This window comes from Carlito syrichta, unplaced genomic scaffold (genome assembly GCF_000164805.1).
Source record: "Carlito syrichta isolate Samal-C Ts95f unplaced genomic scaffold, Tarsius_syrichta-2.0.1 Scaffold305867, whole genome shotgun sequence".
NCBI lineage: Eukaryota > Metazoa > Chordata > Mammalia > Primates > Tarsiidae > Carlito > Carlito syrichta.
In genome coordinates, this window is record NW_007249963.1 from 656,812 (window position 1) to 662,692 (window position 5,881).

A 5,881-nucleotide genomic window follows, 5' to 3' on the forward strand; every position below is an offset into this window, starting at 1 on the left:
GTGGCCGGGAGCGGCCACTGCACTCTAGTCTGGGCGACAGAGTGAGACTCCAACTCTAAATAAATAAATAAATAAATAAATAAATAAATAAATAAATAAATAAAAACTACTTATAACTGGGCACGATGGCTTACATCTGCAATCCCAGCACTTTGAGAGGCTAAGACGAGAAGACTGCTTGAGCCTAGGAGTTCAAGACCAGCCTGGACAGCATAGCAAGACCTCGTCTCTACAAAAATATCAAAAAATTAGCCAGATGTGGTGGTGCACGCATGTAGTTCCAGCTGCTGAGGAGACTGAGGTAGAAGGATCACCTGAGCCCAAGGGAGTTGAAGCTGCAGTAAACCACAATGGTGCCACTGCCCTCCAGCCTGGGCAACAGAGTGAAACACCAACTCAACAAAACAAAACAAAAACCCATTCATATGGAGTCCATTACCCACATAAACAAATATAGCTCCATATTGTCATCTTTATAGGCTGCGAAGTATCTCACAGTGTATACCTTGATTTAGTTAAACATTTGCTACTGGCTGGGTTTGGTGGCTCAGCCTATAATCCCAGCACTTTGGGAGGCTGAGGTGAGTGGATTGCCTCAGCCCGCGGGTTCGAGACCCACCCGGGCAACTTGGCGAGACCTCATTTCTACAATAAATCAAAAATTAGTGGAGCATGGTAGCATGCCCCTGTAGTTCCGGCTACTTGGAAGACTGAGGCGGAAGGATCGCCAGAGCCCAGCAGGTGGAGGCTGCAGTGGCCGTGAGCATGCCACTGCATTCCGGTCTGGGCGACAGAGTGAGACTCCAACTCAAAAACAAACAAACATTTGCTACTGATTAAAGTTTGAATTCTCAGTTTTCACTACTATAAATAACCCTGTGATAAATTCCACTTACACATATTTTGGGGCACATAATCTGATTTTTATATAGTGCAAATTTCCCCAGATTTCTGAGTCAAAGAATATAAACTTTTGGGGGAGGTGTAGATATATCCTGCCAATTGATGGCCAGAAAGGACCATATATGGTCTTAGTACTTTGTAAAAACAACATATCCTAATTTTGAATAACAGTAAATATTCCATGATTTTCTGAGTGAAACTAACATAACCTTGTTGTTACTAACATCTAGATTAGAAAAGATCTTTTAAAAAAGTTTCATATAGTAATTTGAATTTTTTTGGAGAGCATTTCTCTTCTCTTTTCCTCTCTCCCTGTCTACTGTTCATTTCTATTTGAAAGCACTTTGTAATCACAGTGTTTCAGTATTCTTTACTACTTTGTGACTTTTACAAGCATCAGTTAACCACGAACATTATTCTCCAAGATGTATATATTTTTATAATTCAGTGGTAAGTGCATTTTCCCAATTCTATTAAACTATTCCTCTTCAAACCTTCAGGATTGCCAAGATGAGTTAGGAAGAAACAGAATCTGGATCTGTTTCCTACGAAAGTGTCAATATTTGTTAAAACAAAGAGCACCCCCAATGGAATGCCATCTGTCCTTGTCTTTGAGTGACTGCCGGAAAAATCTTTTCCCAGCCAAAAGATGATTATTTGGCATAACTGACACTGCAATTCAGCATGGTGGCTTAGAGATCAGAAACTGACTTATGTAGAGTTGCTTTGCTATGTAGAAACTTTAAGTAGAGAAATGTGTTTCATTTTGAAGCTATAAATTAGGGGTTGCTTACCAATTGTTTCCCATAGGACTATTTTGGTCAGCAAGATTACCTAGTTGATTTAAACATACATATTAATAACAACAAGTTATTTTGTTGTGAAGCTTTTTTTTCATTATTTTTTAAATTATAAAGTTGTGGGGAACAATTCAGGGTTAGGTATACAAACGCTGATTATGCAGGTACCCTTGTAGATGAGATATGCCCCTCCCTCCCCTAGCAGTTTCCCTTAACTGCCAATCCCACCCCCTTTCCCCTGACAGTTTTTCACTACTGTCAATCCCTTTCTCATAGTATTATAATAATTGTTCAAGGTCCACTCATGAGTGAAAACATATGGTACTCTGTTCTTTGTTTCTGTGATGGATCACTGAGTATGATTGACTCTAAATTCATCCAAATTGCTGTGAAGTCCATATGTTTGTCCTTCTTTATTACTGCATAATATTCCATTGTGTATATGTACCACATTTTTTTATCCAGTCCAGTTTCGATGGGCAACATGGTTGGTTCCATGTTTTTGCTATTGTGAATAGAGCTGCAGCAAACATACGTGTGCAGGTATCTTTTTTTTTGTTGTATAGCTTTTTAAGAAGGGAACAATCAGTAAGGTGAGACACAAGTCCCCTCTCATGGTTTTATTATTTCAACCCTGCTGTCTGAAGCAAATAAGATTACTATGATCTCCTATTGCATATGGAAATTCAGTGTTGATACAAAGTCCAGCACATTAGAGGTGCAGTCCCCAGGTCTGTGCTGGTTGGTACCTTATCCCCATCATCAACAGCCCTTCTTTTTAGGAGGCAATTGTGTCCAGCACATTTTTTAGTATGGTCAGTTACCTGAGCTGGGTTTCAAAGGAGGGTCTTAGCCCCCTGGATTCCTTTGGAGAAAACTCAGACTCCTTCAAACAGCAACTTGAAGAGTAATTCCAGAGGTCATCTTGGGTAGAAATTGTGATAATTGATCATATTAATTGCGTCATTCTTGTCATCCCCAACTAAGTGTTGAGAGGCTGGGGGAAAAGCACTCAGGGCACATAACATTGCTCCAAGAGCATAATTCTCTGTGAAGCTGACTGCTGAAACTGCCTACTGTCACCTAAAGCCAGTGTTATCTGATAGTTACTGAAACAATCCTGCGACCCTAAGATCATTTTACCATTGCTGTCACTTGCCAGTCAAAACTTACTGACTCCCCAAAACCTTACTAGTGTCAGTGAATTATCTCAAAGAGCAATATGTAGCATTTCTCTTTCTTCATAAAGCTTCTAACCTTCTCTCTGTTCTTTGGCCATACTGAAGACCATCCAGTCTGCATGTATGCCCTGAATTGCAATTCTTTCCAAATAAAATTTCTAATTTCAGAGATTCATCTCCATATTTCATTTGACTTAGAATGAAAAAATTCTTCAAAATGCATTAGACAGCTCTCTGGGCCCAATTTTACTCCTACAGTGTGTTGCTTGGTGGGATGTTTGCCACTTAGAATGTCTATCCATCTGTGTCTTGTCCAGCTCTCCCTGAAAATGAATTAATTTGGGAACGTCAAACCATCTGTAGATTCTGACTCCACAACATTCTTGCAACCCCAAAACACTCCATCCAGTGGTACCATTCCTTCCAAGTTTATTTCCAGCAGATATTGCCACCCCTCATTTGGACCTTCATCTAATTTCACTCTTCTCAAGAAAAGAACAGTCATGCCAGCTCTGATCAGGGCTCAAGGCCAGCTCCTCCAGTTGTCCTTCCCTTAGCTTAGAATAGATCAGGAGTGTGTGTATCTTCTCTCACTGCAAGGCATTCAGCAGCTCTGCAGACATCTTAGCCCAGTTTAACTAGATCCAGCTAATTCGGGAGGATCTTGGCCACCATGAAAACACATAATTCCAACCTCCAAAGATACATGGACATGCTTATCAAATAGATTTGTGTATGGGCTAAGTTAATTAATTAATGCAATGAATATTTAATGAGCACCTGCTATATGTCAGGCTTTGTACTGAGAATGCCGTTCTGTGAATAAAAAGTTCTAAATCATTTTTTTTTAACTTTTAAATTTTTTTTACTTTAAAATTGTGGGGCACAATTCAGAGTTAGGTATACAGATATTCATTGTGCAGGTACCCTTCTTGTTGAGGTGTGCCCCCTCTTCCCCAGGCAGATTTCCACTACTACCAATCCCGCCTCCCCGCCCCCCTACCTTCCTGCAGTATCCTGCTACTATCAGTCCTTTTCTTATAGTATTAGTATAGTAGTTCAAGGTCCACTTAGGAGTGAGAACATTGTGATACTCAGTTCTTTGTTTCTGTGAAAGATCACTCAGTAGTATAGACTCTAATTCCATTCATGTTGCTGCGAAGTTCATGATTTTGTTCTTCTTTATGACTGCATAATATTCCATTGTGTATATGTACCACATTTTTTTTACCCAGTCCTCTTTTGATGGGCAGCACGGTTGGTTCCATGTTCTTGCTATTGTGAAGAATGCTGCGATAAACATACGTGTGCAGGTATCTTTTTTATAGAGTAATTTGAGTTCTTCTGGGTATATTCCCAGTAGGGGGATTGCGGGGTCATATGGAAGTTCAATTTTTAGAACTTTTAGGAATCGCCACACTGTATTCCACAGAGGTTGTACTAGTTTACACTCCCACCAACAGTGTAGAAGTGTTCCCTTTTTGCCACATCCTCTTCAGCATCTGTTATTTTTTGAGTTATTGTTAATGGTCATTCTGACTGGAGTTAGGTGGCAGTGTAGTTTTAATTAAAAAGTCCCATATCTAATGAAGCTTACAATCTTCTTGGGAGAGACAGACAACAAATATAATTTGTCAGGGGATAATCAGTGCAAAAACAAAAAATAAAGCAGAGGAAAAAGGACAAAGAGCAGGAGAGTGATGGTGTGTATATGGGTACACATACCTGTGTTACATAGGAAGGGGCAGGGAACATCTGACCTGAAGGAGGAAGAACACTACACAGTCATCTAGAGGAAAGCATATTTCAGGTGGTGTGAATGGCAAGTTCAAGGGCAGAAGCAGCTGGGCACGGTGGCTCATGCCTATAATCCCAGCACTCTGGGAGGCCGAGGTGCAGAGATTGCCTGAGCCCAGGATTCAAGACCACTCTGGGCAGCATAATGAGACCCTGTCTCTTAAAAAAAAATCAACAAAATTTCTAATCTAAAAAAAAAATTCAAGAAAACTAGCTGGGTGTGATGACACGTATCTGTAGTCTCAACTACTTGAGAAGTTGAGGAAACCTGAGCCCAGAAGTTTGAGGCTGTGGGTGACCATGATGGGGTGACAGAATAAGAACCCAACTAAAAAAAAAAGGCAGGAGCATATCAACTACATCTGAGAAATGAAGGGTAGATCAGTGTGATAGGAAGGGAGAACATTGTTACTAAGTCATAACATCATAGACTATGGGGAAGCATTTGTATTTTATTCTAAGAGAAATAAGATGCTATCTTAAACAGGAAATTAATACATGCAAAACACGATACACTGTGCACAGCGAGTACTCAAAAGTCCTCGCTTTTATTTTTACTTTCCTTGACTCAAAAGGAGATCTTCATTCTGCTTTAAGAACAGTATTTTCCTTTCTAAAATATGACAGAAAAGATGAAAAATAAATATAAAAATCCTGATTTTATAACTTTTGGGTCCAATTTTAACATCTGATGTCTCTAACAAGTTGAATTATTAGAAAATTAAGTCCCCATACACAAGACTTTAGGTCCTTTTTTACATTCTGCTTCTCAGCAATGTAGTTTTTGAAAAACTTATTATAGACATTTTGAAACTTAATACAAAATTAGATAGAACACCCACCTCCAAGAAATTCAAGGCTAATCTCATTTCTTCTCTACTGCAATCCACTTCCCTCCCCTTCCTTACACTGAAATATATTTTAAGGCAAATCCCAGACATATCTTTTCATCCATGAATGCTTCAGTATGTGTCTCTAAAAATAAAGGTTTTTTTTCTCTTTTGCATTCCCACAATACCATTATCACACCTAAATATTTAACAACACCTTTTTTTTTTTTGAGTTGGAGTCTCACTCTGTCGCCCAGACTGGAGTGCAGTAGCCGCTCCCGGCTACCGCAGCCTTGATCTGCTGGGCTCCGGCGATCCTTCCGCCTTAGCCTTCCAAGTAGCTGGAACTACAGGCATGCGCTACCATGCC

The 5,881-nt window shown here is 39.7% G+C and overlaps 1 pseudogene; it reads left to right on the plus strand.

Moving 5' to 3' along the window:
- The window catches only part of LOC103265137, a 19,593-nt pseudogene that overhangs the window by 11,857 nt on the left and 1,855 nt on the right, over positions 1-5,881 (plus strand).